Below are 21,997 nucleotides of genomic sequence, written 5' to 3'. Positions count from 1 at the left end.
GGGTTGAGGAGGGGGCAGTAGGGGTTGGGGACAGGGGATGGGCTGAGGAGAGGGTGTGTCAGGAGCGCTTTCATAGGAGGAATCCTCAAAAGCGGAACTATGGAGGAATAATTCTCTCTTTTGTTGGAACTTCTTTTTAAACTGTTTTCTCCTTCTTAAATGCTTAGCATGGTTTTTTATATAAGCCAGCAGTTGCTCTTGGCCCTCCTCTATATTCTCCACTTTCTTCTCTATCTTACTAAATCTCTCTGAGTTAGTGTCATCCAGCTTCTCTGGCAGTTTCTTTTGAGAGAAGTAAAGATAAACTATTCCACCTACTATGAGTATTATCACACTTACTATCACACCTACATACAGTGCATCAAACAGCCCTTGAAGGGTATTGTCTGGTGTTATTTTTCCAAAAATAAACATCATACCAGCCGTTAAAATGGACTGGATCCAGCGTTTTAAAGTCTGAAATCTAGAATTTATTTCATCAATAATGGTTTGAAACCACCACATTCTTACTCTTGTCAGTAGATATCACTAGTGGGTAAGGTCTTCCTCTTACTAAGGGTTGGGCTAGTTCTATTGTTTGGGTCAAGACTTCCTTTTGTTCCTGCCTGGCTGAGGACAAAGGCTATAGCCTGAGGCTGAGTACTAGAGATAAAGCTCTTTGAGGGTAGGCAGGGCTTTTTGCCTGAGGCAAAAAGTTGGGAGTGTCTTTCAAAAGCTAATTTTGGTTCTGGGAGGCTCTATTGGATTGTAAAAGTCTGAAGAATTTCTTTTCTTTAAAGTTATGTGCCTTCTACTGTGGGGGAAAAAAACGGCTTTTTTTTTAAATTCTAGCTGGCCCCACCAGGCTTTTGCTTTTTCTAAAGATTTTAAAACTAAAAATACGGTTTGAAATAGAACAGAGTTTAAGCCTATTTGTAGCCTAAAAAAAAATTACTCTCCCTAATTCTACTAAATAAGCCTAGTGCCTCCTGCTTCTATTTGGCTGCTTTTAAATCTTATTCAGGTGTGCTCCTGGCCTGGCTTGGAGAACTGAGCAGTCCTTCCCAGGTGTGGCCAAGGCCTCCTAATAGGCTTATTTCTTTCCTTAAGACAAAGAGACAACCTCACTAAATTTTTAGGGTCCCCAGGTTTTTTTGATCTCACCAGTCTAGCAGCTTTATATCGACCGAAGCTCCAAGGCGTGCTGTGAGAAGGCTGACTTAAGGATAGGTATAAAGAAGAATTCAAGAAAATTCAGGAAGATTGAGGAAGTTCGAGAGACCAAAGTGGTCAGCCAAATTTGTAAGAATTAAAATTTTGTTATTATAGCTATATATTAAAAATATGTGGCCGCCAGGAATCAACAATTAGGTTGATTCCATAATTAAATCAGACCCAAGTCAGCATCGGGTTGAAGAATTTATTTACAATCAGGTAGGTAAAGTAGGGATAAAGAGAAAAGGGAGGTTAGAATTCTAAATAAATGAAGCTGTAAGCCACAGGGCCCAGTTTAGAATTGGCCCAGCTAGGCCAAGGAAGTCAGCCTAACTTACCCACGTGACAATACAGAGTGTAAGCTGTCTGTGGTTTCAGGAGATGCTTCTTCTTCCAGTTCCAGACGGCAACTGCCCCCACAGGAAGTTCACTAACTTACTTAAAGAGAACGTGTATTTCATCACTTCCTGTGGTCCACCTCTAATTCAAATGGACAAATGGCAGTTTCTACATTGATTTGGACTGCCCAAAGGGCAGTCCCTTATTCTTGATTTGTTACTTATTGTCACGTGTGGGTAACTTATCTCCCCTCCCCACTAAGGGAGGTGGGAGTGACATCATTAGCACGCCTGGGTTGAGTAGATTTTTTGACTATTAATGGGATCGAGCTAATTCTATTTACACAGCCCCTAGAAGAACTTATTTTTCATAAATGCTTTGTGAAAATTGTCTGTTAACTAATCTAAGTGAGAAACATTAATGAAAAAAACCTTGAAGAAAAGGATCACCCCCAGATAGATGATGTGAGTTTCAGATTAATCAGTGTATGATCTGTGTTGTGTTTCTTATTAAAATTTCTATCAAAACATAAAAGCTCTTATACAAAGCACATTAGATTTTATAACTATATATAACTATGTAATTATATATTTATAAATGCATCTACATATGTATATAAATGCTGAGCAGTACAAAAATATTTTGAATGACATAGTCATTTAAAAGCTACCAGTTGAATTTAAATACAAAACTTCAGTACTAGAAGAATATATAGACTTTTTTTTTCCGGGTTAAGATGGCAGCAGAGTAAAAAGCAACTGCTTGATCTCTCCTAACCTATGCATATAGGACACATCAAGAAGACATAAAAACAAATCCAGGGCAGCTGGGTAGCTCAGTGGAGTGAGAGTCAGGCCTAGAGACAGGAGGTCCTAGGTTCAAACCCGGCCTCAGCCACTTCCCAGCTGAGTGACCCTGGGCAAGTCACTTGACCCCCATTGCCCACCCTTACCAATCTTCCACCTATGAGACAATACACCGAAGTACAAGGGTTTAAAAAAAAAAACAAATCCAGACGAACCGAGGGACCCCATAACAGGGTAAAGCATTCAAGGTACATAGAATTGGGGCATTTCCATGCTATAAAGCGGTGAAACAGCTCTCACTAAACCACGAGCTGAACAACCCCATCCACACCCTAACTACAACTCCAAAAACAGCACAAAAGAATTAGAGCAAGCTTGGGGCACTCATTAAGTCATTGGCAGCTACCTGGTATCACCAAGACCTGCTCCTGAGAGCAGCAAGATTTAAGACTTCAAGGGCCTAAACAATGTGCAGATTTTGAACACAAACCCTGAGCACAGGCGTGGATGTGGAACCTGAGCTCAGTCAAGGACATGGATCTTGAGCTCAGGCATGGACCTTGGGTGGGGACCCAGTGCAGAGGGGTGCATGACTATGAAAACAGTGCCCTGAGACTGTTAAAGCAGCTTCAGGCAGAAGTACAAGCAAGGGGACCACCAGGAGCCTTGACCCTGAGAACAACTAAACCTAAGACCTCAGGAGTCTAAAGCATGCAGACAGGCTGTGGGCATGAGGATAAAGCTGAGAGGACACTGGGATAAAAATGGTAAGCCAGACACAGGAAACCCAGAAGCGAAAAATCAAGAAGAAACGTTTAACACTGAACAACATTTACACAGAAAAAATCCAGACAAAAGAGCAAACAGCAGAGGAGAATAAACAAGTAACCATATCCAAACCTTCCCCAAAAATGAAAACTGGTCACAAGGTCTTGAAGAGTTCAAATCTGAGATTATGAGAAAGATGGAAGAGATCTGGCAAGAAAATAACAGTTTAAAAGGTAGAATTTTGCAATTGGAAAGTGAGGCAAGTAAACTGAAGACTAGAAATGACCAGATTGAAAAGGAAAACCAGTCTCTAAAAGCTAGAATTGGGCAATATGAAAAAGATGCCCCCAAATCAAAAGAATTGATAAGCAAATTGGAGACCAAAATCAAACAGCTGGAAAACAGGATAGACCAAATCAAAAAGGAAAATCAAAGGATTATAGCAGAAAATGATTCTCTAAAGATAAGAATTGGGCAAGTTGAAGCTAATGATCTCTCAAAACAGCAAAAACAAATAAAACAAAGTGAAAAGACTGAGAGGGAAGAGTAGCTATATCCATTGGGATATAAAACCCTATCTAACCCTACTGAGAAAGTCAAAAGGGATAAACCAAGGGGAGCAAGGGAGTGGGGAGGTCAAAAAAGGGAGGGGAGAAGAAGGAGGAGGGAATTCATTAGGCCTTAAAAATAAAAAGAGGAAAATAATAAGGGAGGGGGTTGAAAGGGAAGTAAATCAAGGGAGGGTACAAGGGTTACTGGCTTAAAGCAAATCACTGGTTAAAAAGGAAATAATGTAAGAAGAAAGGGTAGAACTAGGAGAGGATACCAAAATGTTGGCAAATACACAACTGATAATTATAACTGAATGTGAATGGGATGAACTCGCCCATTAAATGGAAGCAAATAGCAGAGTGGATGAGAAACCAAAATCCTACCATATGTTGTCTACAAGAAACACATATGAGGTGGTTAGAAATACACAAGTTTAAGGTAAAGGGCTTGAGCAAAATCTTTTGGGCTTCAAAGGAGAAAAAAAGGCAGGAGTGGCAATCATTTCTGAGAAATCCAAAGTAAAAATAGATATGACTAAAAAAGACAGGGAAGGTAATTACATCCTGATAAAAGGCAGTATAGACAATGAGGAAATAACAATGCTCAATATGTATACACCAAATGGCATAGCATGGAAATTCGTAAAGGAGATAATGGTAGAACTCAAGAAGGAAATAGATAATAAAACCATACTAGTGGGAGACCTAAATATTCCTCTTTCAGATCTAGATAAATCAAACAAAAACTAAATAAGTAAGAGATAAGAGAGATGAATGAAGTCTTAGAAAAATTAGATTTAATAGATATGTGGAGAAAAATAAATAGGGACAAAAAGGAATACACCTTCTTTGCACATGGAACATTCACAAAGATTGACCATGTAATAAGGCATAGAAACATTGCAAACAAATGCAAAAGAGCAGAAATAATAAGTAAGCTTCTCAGATCATAATGCAATAAAAATAATAATTGGTAAGGGTACCTGGACATGCAAATCAAAAACTAATAGTAAATTAAATAATATGATTCTCCAAAATCAGCTAGTCAAAGAATAAATCATAGAAACGAACAACAATTTCATTGAAGAGAATGACAATGATGAGACATCCTACCAATCTCTGTGGGATGCAGCCAAGGCAGTACTCAGGGGGAAATTTATATCCTTGAGTGCATATATTAACAAATTAGGGAGGGCAGAGGTTAATGAATTGGGCATGCAACTTAAAAAATTAGAAATTGAGGAAATTAAAAATTCCCAGATGAAAACTAAATTGGATATACTAAAAATTAAGGAGAAATTAGTAGAATGGAAAGTATAAGAACTATTGAATTAATAAATAAGACTAGAAGCTAATATTTTGAAAAAACAGATAAAATAGACAAAATACTGGTCCATCTAATAAAAAAAGGAAAGAAGAAAAACAAATTGACAGTATCAAAGATGAAAAGGGAGACCTCACCTCTAATGAAGGGGAAATTTAAGCAATCATTAAAAACAATTTTTCCCAATTATATGGCAATAAATATAGCAATCTAGGATATATGAATGAATATTTACAATAATATAAATTGCCTAGATTAACAGCAGAAGAAATAGAATACCTAAATGATCCCATATCAGAAAAAGAAATTGAACAAGACATCAAAGAACTCCCTAAAAAAATTGCCAGGCCCTGATGGAATCACAAGTGAATTCTATCAGACATTCAAAGAGCAACTAATCCCAATACTATACAAATTATCTGATATAATAAGCAAAGAAGGAGTCCTACCAAATTCTTTTCATGACACAAATATGGTACTGATTCCAAAACCAAGTGGATCAAAAACAGAGAAAGAAAACATCAGATCAATCACCTTAATGAACATAGATGCAAAAATCTTAAATAGAATATTAGCAAAGAGACTCAAGCAAGTGATCAAGAGGATCATCAGCCATGATCAGGTGGGATTTATACCAGGAATGCAAGGATGGTTCAACATTAGGAAAACCATCCACATAATTGACCATATCAACAATCTAACAAACAATAATCACATAATTATCTCAATAAATGCTGAAAAAGCCTTTGACAAAATATAGCACCAATTCCTATTGAAAACACTGAAAAGTATAGGAATAGAAGGTCCTTTCCTAGAAATAATAAATAGTATATACCTAAAGTCATCAACAAGTATCATATGCAATTGTGATGAATTAGAAACCTTCCCAGTAAGATCAGGCATGAAACAAGGATGCCCATTATCACCTCTATTATTCAAAATTGTACTGGAAACACTAGCAGTAGCAATTAGAGAAGAAAAAGAAATTGAAAGTATCAAAATACATAATGAGGAGACTAAGCTATCACTCTTTGCAGATAATATGATGGTCTACTTAAAAATCCTAGAGAATCAACTAAGAAGCTTGTAGAAATAATCAACAATTTTAGCAAAGTTGCAGGATACCCAATAAATGCAAATAAATCATCAACATTTCTATATATTTCCAACTCATCATAGCAGCAAGAGGTAGAAATAGAAACACCATTTAAAATCACCATAGATAATATAAAATACTTAGGAATCTATCTACCAAAGCAAACCTAGGAATTATACGAAAACAACTACAAAACACTTTCCAGACAAATAAAACTACATCTAAACAATTGGAAAAACATTGATTGCTCATGGGTAGGACGAGCTAACATAATAAAAATGACCATTCTCACCCAAATTAATTTACCTATTTAGTTCCATACCTATCAAACTACCAAAAAAACTTTTTTACTGAATTAGGAAAAACTGTAACACAGTTCATTTGAAATAACAAAAGATCAAAAATATCAAGGGAAGTAATGAGAAAAAATGTGAAGGAAGGGGGTTTAGCAATACCAGATATTAAACTATACTATAAGGCAGCAGTCATCAAAACAATGTGGTACTGGCTAAGAGACAGAAGGGAGGATCAGTGGAATAGACTTGGGATAAATGACATCAGCAAGACAGTGTATGATAAACACAAAGTGCTCAATTTTGGGACAAGAATCCACTCTTTTACAAAAACTGCTGGGAAATTTGGAAAACAATAATGGAGAGATTAGTTTTAGATCAACATCTCATACCCTACACCAAGATAATTTCAGAATGGGTGAATAACTTGAATATAAAGAGGGAAACTATAAATAAGTTAAGTGAGCAAAGAATAGAGTACTTGTCAGGTCTCTGGGAAAGGAAAGATTTTTAAAACCAAGCAAGAGTTAGAGAAAATTACAAAATGTAAAATAAATTATTTTTATATCAAACTCAGCTTTTGTACAAACAAAAACAATGTAGTCAAAATCAGAAGGGAAACAACAAATTGGGAAAAATCTTTATAACAAAAAATTCTGACAGGGGTCTAATTACTCAAATGTACAAGGAGTTAAATTAATTATATAAAAAATCAAGCCATTCTCCATTGATAAATGGGCAAGAGACATGAATAGGCAATTTTCAGGTAAAGAAATCAAAAGTATCAATAAGTACATGAGAAAGTGTTCTAAATCTCCAATAATTAGAGAAATGCAAATCAAAACAACTCTGAGGTACCACCTCACACCTAGCAGGTTGGATAAAATGATAGAAGGGGAGAATAATGAATGTTGGAAGGGATGTGGCCTAATTGGAACATTAATGCACTGTGGTGGAGTTGTGAACTGATTCAACCATTCTGGATGGCAATTTGGTACTATGCTGAAAGGGCTATAAAAGAATGCCTGCCCTTTGATCCAGCCATACCGTTGTTGGGTTTGTACCCCAAAGAGATCTTAGATAAACAGACTTGTACAAAAATATTTATAGCCACACTTTTTGTGGTGGCAAAAAACTGGAAAGGAAGGCTATGCCCTTCATTTGGGGAATGGCTGAAGAAAATGTGGTATATACTGGTGATGGAATACTGTTGTACTCAAAGGAATAATAAACTGGAGGAATTTCATGTGAACTGGAAAGGCCTCCAGGAATTGATGCAGAGCAAAAGGAGCAGAGCCCGAAGAACATTGTACACAGAGACTGATACACTGTGGTAAAATTGAATGTAATGGACTTCTGTACTAGCAGCAATGCAATGACCCAGGACAATTCTGAGGGACTCATGGTAAGGAATGCTACCCACATTCAGAGGAAGAACTGCAGGAGAGCAAACACAGAAGAAAAGCAACTGCTTGAACACATGGGTTGAGATGGACAATGATGGCGGATGTAGACTTGAAACTACCACACCAATGCAACTATCAACAATTTGGAAATAGGTCTTGATCAATGACACATGTTAAAACCAGTAGAAATGCATATTGGCCATGGGAGGGGGAGATGTCGGGAGGTGAAGGGGAAAGTAAGAGCATGAATCATGTAACCATGTTAACTTTTCTAAAAAATAAATATTATAAAATGTTAAAAAAAAAGTGGAAATGAGAGTTAGCTGTGGGTTGGGAACTTGAGGGAGTGAAGGGTAAAGTAAAAACATAAATCATGTAACCATGAAAAATTTTTCTAAAAGTAAAAATTAACTGATATTTAAAAAATCTCCAGATGAAAACTAAATTAGAAATTCTAAAAATCAAGAGAGAAATTAATAAAATTGAAAGTAAAAGAATATATGGATATTTAATAGAGGGAAATAGATCAGAATGACTCCAGAGTGTATTGTATTCCCCAGTTGCTATAACTGAGAAATTTGTAATTTTATTCTTTTATTGTAAGAAAGAATTAGGGACAAGGTTTGAGGGCCATTGTTGAGGAGATAGTTGTAAATTTTTACATGAATAAAAAATATTGCGTTATAAAAAAAGGGATGAATAGGAATTTTAAAGCACATGGGAACACATAAACTAATGAAGAGAAAGTAACAATATGAAAAGTAATGTAATGCTGCAATGATTTAAATGTGAAGAACAATAAAATAAATGAAAATGAATAGTATAATCATGACTAATTTTGGAAGAGAAGACTGGAGAAAATATATCCTTTTTTCTTTTTGGGGAATTGAATGTCTCAGTGTAGAATGCACATAAGCTGACATTTGTTTATATTTGGCTATTTTTGCTAAAAATCTTCCATCCTCATTTTTCCTTACTGGTTTATTTACATTGACTTTTAAAAAATGTCACAAAAGATGGATTACTAAAGAACAAAGCAGATATTTAAAAATGAAACCAATGTAAAAGCAATGGGCATCAAAAAGAGTTAAAAGAGTTAAAAGGTTTTTAAAATATATATATAATTTGAAATTATATAGACTGGTATCTGTAGAAGATAAATTTACAGTTAGTAACTGGGTTTATATTTTAGTCCTTTCCATTTCATAACCTATCATAACTTGAATTCTATTCAAGAATCAAAGATCATCTCCACATCACAAAGGTATTTCCTAATAAGACTTTAGAAACATGTATATAAAAATAATTATAGATAACCCACATCTAATTCTTTTAAATTTATAATAAAAATTATCATTATTAAATCTAGCTTTGATTAGTTCACTCTGCTTCCTTTCATTGGACAGCTGGGGGAAGAAATGATAATTAGTTATTTCAGGTTCTACCAGATGCCTTTCTTTCATATCCATAGTAATTGATTCATCTTTTTTACCTACTTGAAGTCATTATGGGACAACAAATTGCAGAGTTAATAGAATCCTTGTTATTCTGATTGCTATATTTAGAGAATTAACTAGAAAATTCCCTTGTTCAACGTATTGCAATCATAATGGCTAACAGAATCCTTTCTTTGATCTCTAATGGTCAATTTAGGCAGAAAATTTTCACTTACATTCTAACATCTTATCCATCATCTCATCTACTACAAGTTTACATTACTGGTAATAATTTTCCTGGTTACCACACTCTTGATGCAAATGTATCTCCTAGTTTTATAATGAACTTTACAACTCAAAGTTGCTTTGAAATTTCCTGCATGCACAGTAACACTAGTCATAAAATCAGCCTATAAAAATTTTGAAGAATTGGGACACTAATACATGATTATTGAAATGGTGAGGTACAGCTCTTCTGGAAAGCCATCCGGAAACATACTCAAAAAGGAATAAAAACTATTTATACTTTCTTATTCAGTAATGCCACTATGAAATATGTATCCCAAAGAGACTAAGAATAAGGGAAAAGGATCCAATTATATAAAAATATTTGTAACTATTCCTTTTGTTGTTGCAAAGAACTGGAACCTGAAGGGATATTCATAAATTGGTGAATGGCTGAACAAATTGTGGTATACGACTGTAATGGAATACTATTGTGCCATAATAAATGACAAGCAACATCATCACAGGAAAACCTGGAAAGACTTAAATGAAATGATGCAAAGTGAAGTGAGCAGAACCTGGAGAATATTCAACACAGTAATAGCCATAGCGTATAATGATCAAATGTGAATGACTTACCTATTATCAACAAGGCAAGAATCCAGGACAATTCAGAGATATTAAGACAAAAAAATAATGTTTACTGCCATAAAAGAAACAGAGTTCAAATGCAGATTGAAGCATACCCTTCTTCATGTTTTTTTCTCCATGTATTTTTGTCTAATATAAGCAATGTCTTCTTTCACAACATGACAAAAATGGCAATATGTACTGTGTGATAACATATCTATAACTGCTCATATTACCTGCCTTCCTAGGGAACAGTAAGAGGGACAGAAACAATACAGATTTCAGAGAAAAATATTCAAAATTGTGTCAATATCTCATCAAGGAAAAAATGTATGTATGTATATATGTGTGTGTATATATATGTGTATATATATGTGTGTGTTTAGAAACCTGTATATATATATATACATACATACATACATATACACATATGTATATATATAAACCTGTGGTTGCCAGCAGGTTAGAACCAAAGATCTTAGAATTTTTTTTAATTAATAATACTAAAACATTCTCCCCTTTGATAAAGAAGAACAGGTTATATAACAAAAATATGTTCTTAAAGTATATATTATTTCATAGCTAGATATGAATAAAGTTCCAAATAAATTAAAACTCATGTTCAAGTAAATGACTATTGTAAAAAAGCCTTGTTTTTATTCAATAATTTCAATAGCTTTTGACACTTTATGACTCCATTTAGGGTTTTCTTATCAAAGATGCTAGAATGATTTTGCTATTTCCTTTTCCAACTCACTTTATTGATGAGTGACTGAGGCAAACAGGGTTAAGTGACTTGCCCAGAGTCACATAGCTAGTAAGTGTCTAAGGCCAGATTTGGACTCAGGAAGATGAGTCTTCTTGACTTCAGAAATGGCACTCTATCTGCTGCCCCACTTGGAATACATTAAATATTTGGATGTATCCTTGGTAGTTTCCTATCAGACCACCAGACCTATTCCTAGTCTAGCCTATGCAACCATATCTGTGGGAAGATGAAATTATGTAGAAATGACCTAACTTTATATCACTTACAGCAATATCTTCTAAATAACTGTCATAAGCAGGCAGATTGGAAAATCTCCCCTAGACTCCTGATCTTGGCTTCAGATAAACCCTCATATCTGTCTTCCAGGGAATCAACTCCAAAGGAAAAGGGGCTAATCATGCCCACTATCTGCCAACCAACTGCTATTCATACGTAAAATGAATTAAACAAATTGAAGCAGTGAAACACACTGAAGGAGAGATAAGAGAAAGCAAGTGCTAGTAAAGTTCGATCACCATCACCACATACCATTTCCTCAACACTGGATATAGATAGTCCACAACTCTGAACAACAGTATCTCTGTGATGGAAATGTTTCAGGCCCAGCCTCTGCAGCTGTCTTGTAAGGATATGAAACTCAGTCAATATTATGTCTCATAAAGGCTCTTGTTTGGGCTACAACCACATCTACTGAAGATATAGAAAAGAAATTTCTCAGCTTCAAAGTCCTTAGAATTATCTCTTCAATTAGAAGGTGAGCTCCTTGAGGTGAGGGACTATCTTATTTTTTTTTAATTTTTTCCCAGTGCTTAATACAATTCTTTGGGCAAATTTAGCTCTAAATAAATGTTTAATTATTTCTTAGAAATCTGACTTCAGAAAAAGGAAGAACTAAATTCTAGCCTTACTTTTTAAAAGTGGATAAAGGCTATGTGATGCTGGATGAGCCATTTAATATCTCAGTGCCCTGAGCAACTCTTTAAAATTATAAATTTCTATCAGATGCTTAAATTTATTGATAGATGGTTTTCATAAAAAAACTTAATCTGACAAAAATCATAAGAATGCTCAACCATATACAGCCTTATTACAGTAATGGTGATTTTGCATACATTCAGGTGTTACTGTCCCTAGTACAAAAGGAATACTCCCCAATGACATTTATTATGCTGTAGCATCACAAACACATATTTCATGAAACTTCACATGACAAAAATATATCTTAAATTTTGAGAATATCCTGAAAACATGGCTTTAGTGTTACAAGTCATGCTGACATTTTTTTGAGTTGGATTATTTTGAGTGTATTTCACACACATGCATATAGACACACAGTGCTTTGCCAACCTAAAAAGATATAAAGATGCCTATTATTTCTAAAGGAGTTATAGCATCTTAGATGGAGAGTAAAGAGGAACATCCAATATGTTACTTAACCAATACCTTCTTGATTTCATTAGGGTTCCCTGATGAAATCTTCTCTATATATAACATCTGTACAAAAATCCTATATAGTAATTATATTTCTTCATATCTTACACATGACATATCAGCATCTTATGTTTAATATCTATGTATATATTATAGAATAAATGTTTTTATGCTCCTTCTGACAAGTTGAATTATCATCATTGCCCTTCTTTTGACATTTTCCCCTCCTGCTTAAAATAGTGAACCATTTCAAAATAACAGAAAAAAAATCTTCTTTTTTGCTATGACTTATTAAGGACATTTCTAAAATTGCACGAAGTACAGTGATATCTAGCTATGTCTGTTGAGCTGAGTGCCACCAGTTGTTATCATTTAACCTCAGTGTCAGATATTGACTAAAACATCAGTCACTTTGGCTTATCCCTCTAAGCCATTTTACATCACTGTGACTCATTGGCCTTGACTCAAATCAGAATAAATTGGTCATCCTGAAGAGGAAGGGAAATTTGTTTTTGTTTTTTTTTCCTTCAAAAAAGTAATATCTACCAAATCAATGCACTTTTTGGTGGACTTGTATTTAGAATTAGCTTATGTTTTTGAATGTTCTTTGTGCTCTCAGAAGAGAGACTTGGGTAGTTTTATAACAGAACAACCTATGAAAATACAGGAGAGAATTCATGTAGAAACATAAAATTACATATAGCCTTTTTATATGACCATGTGAACAAGAAATATAGACTCATAGGTAAGAAATTTTAAGGGATCTTAGAAGATGTCTAATCTAACCCCTCCATTTTTCAGTTGTCAAAACTGAGGACCATAAATCATAGATGGCATTCAACCAGTAAACCATATAGCATATGGGAAAATTGGGGATTTAACCCAGATCCTTTGTCTGAAAACCCAGTTTTTGTTTTGTTTTGCTTTTTACTAAATCAAGGTTATAAAAATTGGGTCAAAGAATCAATTATATGAAGAATGGAACCACCAATTTGATTATTAAAGTACTCACTCAGAATCCAATGTTTAAAGTATCAATTTAAATGGATACAGGGCAGGAGCAAGAGTCTATTATCAGGGTCCAGACAGATCTTCTTTCATGAAAATTGGATGTCTGTTATTGGTCACACAATATTAAACAATGAAGTGTTTGACATAAGAAACTAAGATTATAAAGGCATAAATACATTTGAAGCTTGGTTGCTTAATAAATATTTAGAAGTAGATTGCAAACATCAGTTGGATGAAGATAAATGCTAAATATTCTTTGCTACTGAGTCAGCATTCCCCTGACCAAGCCAGGATCTGTGGCAAAATTTCCAAGTTAAGATACCTGACTATAGCGGCTAAAGTGAAAGAGAGTCATGAGTAAGGAAAATGAAGAAGGTTATCAAAATTCCTTTCTAGTATGTTTATTTAACTTTTAGGAAAATAAGAGTTAGTTTTGAGAATAAAAGCAAAGTGAAAAAGAGCCTATGCCTTAATGTATGTAAATACGTGTATGTAAAAACTTATGTGGTTTTGTATGATTCTTAACTAATATAATAGCATAAAAATGTTAAGAAAATTGAAAATAAAATCATTTATAAAAGAAAAGAAGAGAAAAAAGGAGGCTCAAATAGGGGAGCAGAGTTCACTAAGGTATTTTCAAATGAAAGTTTTGTAAAATACGTAATACCCTGAGGAGATTTTAAGATTATTGTCTTCATTATTATCCATGTAGTAAGTGGCAAGTGCCTACTGACAGCTTGAAATCCTAGTCAACTGCCTTGTTGCTTCATACATTTTTAACAAAAAACACAATGGATTAATTGAATTTCCATTAATTTAAATGGGGAAATTCAATTTGACATGCAAGCATATTGAATTGCAAGCTTGGCCATGAAACAAATTAAACTCGTATGTCAAGGTACCTCTATAATTATGGGTATACTTTGATACAGCAATACACCTACAAGGTTTGTATCCCAAAGAGATCAAAGGAAAAGAAGGAAAAATATTTGTACATATAAAAAGATTCCTAAAAATTCATTTTATAGTAGCAAAAAATTGGAAACTAATAAGAAGCCTATCAATTGTGGAATGGCCAAAAAAGTTGTGGCATATGGTTGCCATGGAATATTATTGTGCCATTAAAAATGATAAATGAGATGACTTCAGAAAAAAAAACCCAGAAAGATTTCTATGAAGTGATGCAAATTGAAATATGCAGAATCAAAAGAATATTTTATACAACAGAAATATTGCATGATGACCATTTATGAAGGACTAACCTATTAATAACAGTCTAAGATAATACCAAAGTACTAATGATGAGAAAAATAATCCACAGTAATAGAAGAAATCAGAGTTGAAATACAAATTGAAGCATACCATTTTTCTTTTCTTTTCTTCTTGAGTTTTTTTAATGTGCAACATGTGTCTTGTGTCAGAACATATATATCATGATAGTACTGATACAACCTGTATCAGATTAGCAGATTATTTACCCTTTCATGGAGGGGGAAGGAATGGGAATGGTAAAGAAGAATGGAGGGAGCAAATCTGGATCACAATGTGTTAGTAAACCATTGTTAAACATTGTTTCTACGTGTAATTAAAAAACAAAATTATTAAAATAGTGATTTGTAGAACTTTTTCATATGACTAAATACATATTAGTTTCTTCATCTGAGGATTGTCTCTTCTTATATTTTGACCATTTTTCAATTGGGGAATACTTTGACTCAGTTCTAAATATATTTTAAAAACAAATGTTTCATTAGAGACACTTGCTATTTTGTTATTGTTTTCCTTCTAATTTTGATTACATTGATTTTCTTTGAGTAATACTTTAAAAAATTTAATATAATCAAAGTTATTTTATATCTCATAATGTTTTCTGTTTATTTGTTCATAAATCCTCCTCTTATCCCTAGATGCTACCCTTATTTGTTTATAGAATTATGTGCTATTTCTAAATCATGTATCCATTTTGCTTTATCTTGCTGTATGGCACTAGGAGTTCATTGATGCATCAATTAATGAGTTCTTCTTCTAAAAGCTTGGATCTTTTCCTTTTTTCAAATACTAGGTTACTATAGTCATTTACTAATGTATGTTGAGTGTCTACTATATTCCAAATATTCATTACACTATTTCTTAACCAATACTAGATATTTTTTGATGGTTGCCACTTTATAATACTGTTGGAATTCCAGTAAAGGTAAAACACCTTTCCTCATGTTTGTTTTTCCAACAGTTCCCTTGATATTTTTGACTTTTTGTTCTACCAGAGAAACATTTTTGTGCTTTTATAAAATAATCTTTGGGTAATTTGATTGTTATGACACTGGATGAAAAAAATTAATTTAGGCAGAATTATCATTTTTATATTGACTTGAGCTATACGTGAACAATCACTGCTTTCCCAATTTTTGGTATGATTTTATTTATGTGAAAAGTGTTTTGTAATTGGATATGTCTTGGCATGTAGATTCCCATATATTTTACAATTGTTCAGTTATTTTAAATGAGATTTCTCTCTTTTTGTTGGGATTTATTGTTAGTATAGATAAATACTTCTGATTTATGTGGGCTTATACTATATTCTACAATTTGTCAAAAGTTGTTAATTGTTTCGATAATTTTTATTGATTCTCTATTATTCTCTAAGTAAAACATCATATCACCTGCTAGAAAGGCTAACCTTATTTCCTTATTGCCTATTGTTATTCCATAAATTTCTTCACTTTTACCATAACTAACATTTCTAGGACATTATTAAATATTAGTTTTGGTAATAGGCATCCTTGCTTCATTCTTTTTATTTATTTAAATATTTTATTTTATTTTCCCCTTCACCACTACCCCCCATATCCAACCCACATTTCCACTAGTTTTAACATGTGTGACCAATCAAGACTTATTTACATATTATTGATAGTTGCATTGGTGTGGTCTTTTCTGGTCTACATCCCCAACCATGTCTGCATCAACCCATGTGTTCAAGAGGTTGTTTTTCTTCTGTGTCTCTACTCCTGCAGTTCTTCCTCTGAGTGTGGGTATCCTTCTTTACCATAAGTCCCTCAGAATTGTCCTGAGTCATTGCTTTGCTGCCAGTACAGAAGTCCATTACATTTGATTTTACCTTATGTTATGTGGAGATGGAAAGCATGGAATCCCTGCAAAGATACAGGGACAGCCTCATGCAGAATTCTAGGGCCCCCCCCTGGAGAACTTTGGGTGAGGGGGCAGTTGAGAGGAGTTGGCAGTTGTTTGGTGGAGGTTGAAGTGAGCAGACACTCTGCTTACTACTCCAGACTTGGGGATCACTTGAGTGGCCATTGTGGCATAAGCCATTGTGGTTTCTACATAAGGGTTAGCCTGTTTAATAGAGTTGATCTTTATCAACTTCAATACAACAAATATTTAATGATTAGAGAGTAAAATATTCATTAATAACAAGAGAGCCTGTTTTAGTTAAATGCCTTTATCCCCTCTTGTGGTGGCGGGGGAAGGGCAGCTTCAACCTAATAGTTCAGGGTCACCTTTCCTTATCCAAAACCCTTCATTAACTCCTATAGTTTTCCTTTTTACTTCTTAATATAACCTTTACCTTCAATATCTGTGCCTGGACTCAGTCTGGACATTTAGTTTGAATCCTGTCTGCTGCCAGTTTTAAGAAGATCATTTATCTTTGTCCTCATCAATTAGATAACTAGCTTCTACTTATTCCTCTATCAGACCTGTGAGGAATATAAATTAAAGAAAGGGAACATCATTGAGGTTCAGCCATAACAGAAACTTACCAGAAGAATTTTAGCCAGTCTCCATCTTCCAACTGAAAAACAGCTACTGTTTAGGGGGGAGGGGTTTGAGATCCAGGAGTGCCTAACACCCTCCTTTCTCATTGAAGCTTGTCAATCAGTGTTCTTGACTTGAAGGTCTATTGGCCCAGACACATTTATCTGCTTCCCCAAATTCTGTTATTATCATCATAACAGTATCAGTCACTGAATACAAAGCTCCTTTCACTCTCCATCAATTCCTGGAGGTCTTTCCAGTTCACATGGAATTCCTCCAGTTTATTATTCCTTTGAGCACAATAGTATTCCATCACCAGAATATACTACAATTTGTTCAGCCATTCTCTAATTAAAGTGCATACCCTCGTTTTCCAGTTTTTTGTCACCACAATTAGAGCAACTATAAATATTTTTGTAAAAGTCTGTTTATCTATGATCTCTTTGGGGTACAAACCCAGCAATGTTATAGCCAGATCAAAGGGCAGGCAGTCCTTTAGAGCTCTTTGGGCATAGTTCCAAATTGCCATCCAGAATGGTTGGATCAGTTCACAACTCCTCCAGCAATGCATGAAGGTCCCAATTTTGCCACATCCCCTCCAACATTCATTATTTTCCCATGCTATCATTTTATCCAATCTGCTAGGTGTGAAGTGGTACCTCAGAGTTGTTTTGATTTGCATTTCCCTAATTATTAGAGATTTTGAACACTTTCTCATGTGCTTATTGATAATTTTGATTTCTTTATCTGAAAATTGCCTATTCATTTCCCTTGTCCATTTATCAATTGTGGAATGGCTTTATTTTTTATACAATTGATTAGTTCCTTGTATATTTGAGTAATTAGACCTTTGTCAGATATTTTTGTTATAAAGATTTCTTCCCAATTTGTTGTTTCCCTTCTGATTTTGGTTGCATTATTTTTGTTTCTACAAAACCTTTTTAATTTAACATAATCAAAATTATTTATATTACATTTTGTAATTTTTTCTAACTCTTCTTTGGTTTTAAAATCTTCCCTTTCCCATAGATCTGACAGGTATACTATTCTATGTTGAGCTAATTTTTTATAGTTTCCTTCTTTATATTCAAGTCATTCACCCATTCTGAAATTACCTTGGCGTACAGTGTGAGATGTTGATTTAAACCAAATATCTCCCATATTATTTTCTAATTTTCCCAACAGTTTTTGTCAAATAGTGGATTTTTGTCGCAAAAGTTGGGCTTTTCGGGTTTATCATACACTGTCTTGCTAACATCACTTACCCCAAGTCTATTCCACTCATCCTCCCTTCTGTCTCTTAGCCAGTACCATATTATTTTGATGACTGCTGCTTTATAGTATAATTTAATATCTGGTACTGCTAGACCCCCTTCCTTCACGTTTTTTTTATTATTTCCCTTGATATTCTTGATCTTTTGTTATTTCAGATGAACTTTGTTATAGTTTTTCCTAATTCATTAAAAAAGTTTTTTGGTAGTTTGATAGGTATGGCGCTAAATAGGTAAATTAATTTGGGTAGAATGGTCATTTTATTATGTTAGCTCATCCTACCCATGAGCAATTAATGTTTTTACAATTGTTTAGAACTAGTTTTCAGTGTTTGGAAAGTGTTTTGTAGTTGTGTTCATATAATTCCTCTGTTTGTTTTGGTATTTAGATTCCTAAGCATTTTATATTGTCTAGGGTGATTTTAAATGGTGTTTCTCTTTCTACCACTTGCTGCTGTGATGTGTTGGAAATAAATAGAAATGCTGATGATTTATGTGCATTTATTTTGTATCCTAATACTTTGCTAAAGTTGTTGATTATTTCTACTAGTTTTTTAGTTGATTCTCTAGGTTTTTTTTTTAAGTAGACCATCATATCCTCTGCAAAGAGTGATAGCTTAGTCTCCTCATAGCCAATTTAATACCCTCAATTTCTTTTTCTACTCTAATTGCTACTGCTAGTGTTTCTAGTGCAATGGTAAATAATAGAGGTGATAGTGGGCATCCTTGTTTCACGCCTGATCTTATTGAGAACTCTTCTAATATATCCCCATTGCATATGATGCTTGTTGATGGTTTTAGATATATAATGTTTATTATTTTTAGGAAAGGTCCTTCTATTCCTATACTTTCTAGTGTTTTCAATATGAATGGATGTTGTATTTTGACAAAGGCTTTTTCTGCATCTATTAAATAATCATGTAATTTTTTTTTTGGTTTTCTTATTGATATGGTCAATTATGTGGATGGTATCCCTAATGTTGAAACATCCTTGCATTCCTGGTATAAATCCCTCCTGATCATGATGGATAACCCTCTTGATCACTTGCTGGAGCCATTTTGCTAGTATTCTTTTTAAGATTTTTACATCTATGTTCATTAAGGTCTGTAGCTTTCTTTCTCTGTTTTTGAACTACTTGGCTTTTGGATCAGTACCATATTTGTATCATAAAAGGAGTTTGGTAGAACTCCTTCTTTGCTTATTATGTCAAATGGTTTGTATAGTATTGGAATTAGTTGTCCTTTGAAGGTTTGATAGAATTCACTTATGAATCCATCTGGCCCTGGTGATTTTTTCTTAGGGAGTTCTTTGATGGCTTGTTCAATTTCTTTTTCTTATATGGGATTATTTAAGTATTATATTTCTTCTACTGTTAATCTAGGCAATTTATATTTTTGTAAATATTCATCAATATCACCTAGATTACTATATTTATGGCCATATAATTGTGTAAAATAGTTTTTAATGATTGCAGTGATTTCCTCTTCATTAGAGGTGAGGTCTCCCTTTTCATTTTTGATACTGATGATTTGGTTTTCTTCTTTCCTTTTTTTAATGATATTGATGAGTACTTTGTCTATTTTATCTGTTTTTTCAAAGAACTAGCTTCTAGTCTTATACATTAATTCAATAGTTCTTTTACTTTCAATTTTTTTAATTTCTCCTTTAATTTTTATAACCTCTAATTAGGTCTTTAGCTGGGGATTTTAAATTTGTTCCTTTTCTAGTTTTTTAATTAGCATGCCTAGTTCATTGATCTTTGCTCTCTCTAATTTGTTAACACATGCACTCAAGGACATAAATTTCCCCCTTAGGTGCATCCCACAGAGTTTGGTAGGATGTCTAATCATTGTCATGCTCTTCAATGAAATTATTGATTATTTCTATGATTTCTTCTTCAACTAACTGGTTTTGGAGAATCATATTATTTAATTTCCAATTAGTTTTTGATTTGCCTGTCCAGGTGCCCTTACTAATTATTAATTTTATTGCATTATCATATGAGAAGATTACATTTACCATTTCTACCATTTTGCATTTGTTTGCAATGTTTTTATGCCCTATTACATGTTCAATCTTTGTGAATGTACCAGGTACAGCTGAAAAGGAGTATTCCTTTTTATCCCTCTTTATTTTTCTCCACATATATATTAAATCTAACTTTTCTAGGATTTCATTCTCCTCTCTTATCTCTTTCTTATTTATTTTTGGTTTAATTTATCTAGATCTGAAAGAGGAATACTTAGATATCCCACTAGTATGGTTTTACTATCTATTTCCTTCTTGAGCTCTACCAGTTTGTCCTTTAGGAATTTGGATGCTATACAATTTGGGGCATACATATTGAGTACTGTTATTTCCTCATTGTCTATACTGCCTTTTATCAGGATGTAATTACTTTCCCTGTGTCTTTTAATCATATCTATTTTTACTTTGGCTTTGTCAGAAATTATGATCACCAATCCTGCCTTATTTTTCTCATTTGAAGTCCAAAAGATTTTGCTCTAGCTCTTGTCCTTAAACCCGTGTATGTCCACCCACCTCATATGTGTTTCTTGTAGACAACATATGGTAGGATTTTGGTTTCTAATCCACTCTGCTATTTGCTTCCATTTTATGGGTGAGTTCATCCCATTCACATTCAGAATTATGATTATCAGTTGTGTATTCCCCAACATTTTGGTATCCTCTTTTAGTTCTACCCCTTCTTCTTATACTATTTCCTTTTTAAACCAGTGGTTTGTTTTAGAGCAGTCCCCCTTGTCCCCTCCCTTGATTTAATTCCCTTTCTACCCCCTCCCTTATTATTCCCCTCTTTTAATTTTTAAGGCCTAATGAATTCTCTCCCTCCTTTCCTCCCTTCCCTTTTTTGACCTCCCCAATCCCCTACTCCCCTTAGTTAATCACTTCTGACTTTCTCAGTATGGTTAGATAGAATTCTATATTCCAATGGATATAGCTACTCTTCCCTCTCAGGGTTAATTCCGCTGAGAGTAAGGTTTAAATATTACCTCTTAATGCTCTCTTCCTCTCCTTCTTATAATAATATTCATCCCCTCCTCTTCCCATGCCCTCTTTGTGTGTAATAGAATATCCTATTTTTCTTGTTCATTCAAATTTCCCTTGGTACCATCTACTATTCACACCCATTTACCCCCTCCCCCTTCTCATGCAACCTCTACGTGTGAATAATTCTTCTAATTGTAATAGTGAATACAGTTTTTGATGATTTCACCTAATATTTCTCCATATAGGAATACAAATAATTTGATCTTATTAAAGCCCTTAAAGAGGCAAATTTAAAAAATATGAGTTTTCTTTCTTTTCCCTCTGTTTCTTATTCATCTTTTCATGTTTTTCTTGTTTTTTGTGGTTGGATATCAAACTTTCATTTAGTATTGGTCTTTTCTGTGCAAATACTTGGGAATCTTCTATCTTTTTGATTGCCCATACTTTCGCCTGGAAGTATATAGTCAGTTTTGATGGGTAGGTGATCCTTGGTTGTAGACCCAGTTCTATTGCCTTTCTGAATATAATATTTCAAGCCTTTTCGTGTGGAGGCTGCCAGATCCTGTGTGATCCTGATTGGTGCTCCTTGATATCTCAATTGTCTCTTTCTGGCTTCTTGTAAATTTGTTTTACTTGGAAGATCTTGAATTTGACTATTATATT

General features: G+C 34.0%; 1 pseudogene; it reads right to left on the bottom strand.

Moving 5' to 3' along the window:
• LOC123255262 overlaps window positions 1–504 on the bottom strand; it is a 35,887-nt pseudogene extending 35,383 nt beyond the window's left edge.
• Between the last annotated feature and the right edge of the window lie 21,493 nt (window positions 505–21,997).

Source organism: Gracilinanus agilis, chromosome 1 (assembly GCF_016433145.1).
Source record: "Gracilinanus agilis isolate LMUSP501 chromosome 1, AgileGrace, whole genome shotgun sequence".
Taxonomy (NCBI): domain Eukaryota; kingdom Metazoa; phylum Chordata; class Mammalia; order Didelphimorphia; family Didelphidae; genus Gracilinanus; species Gracilinanus agilis.
The sequence above is the reverse complement of the archived record's forward strand: the minus strand, read 5'-3'. Positions and strand labels throughout refer to the sequence as shown.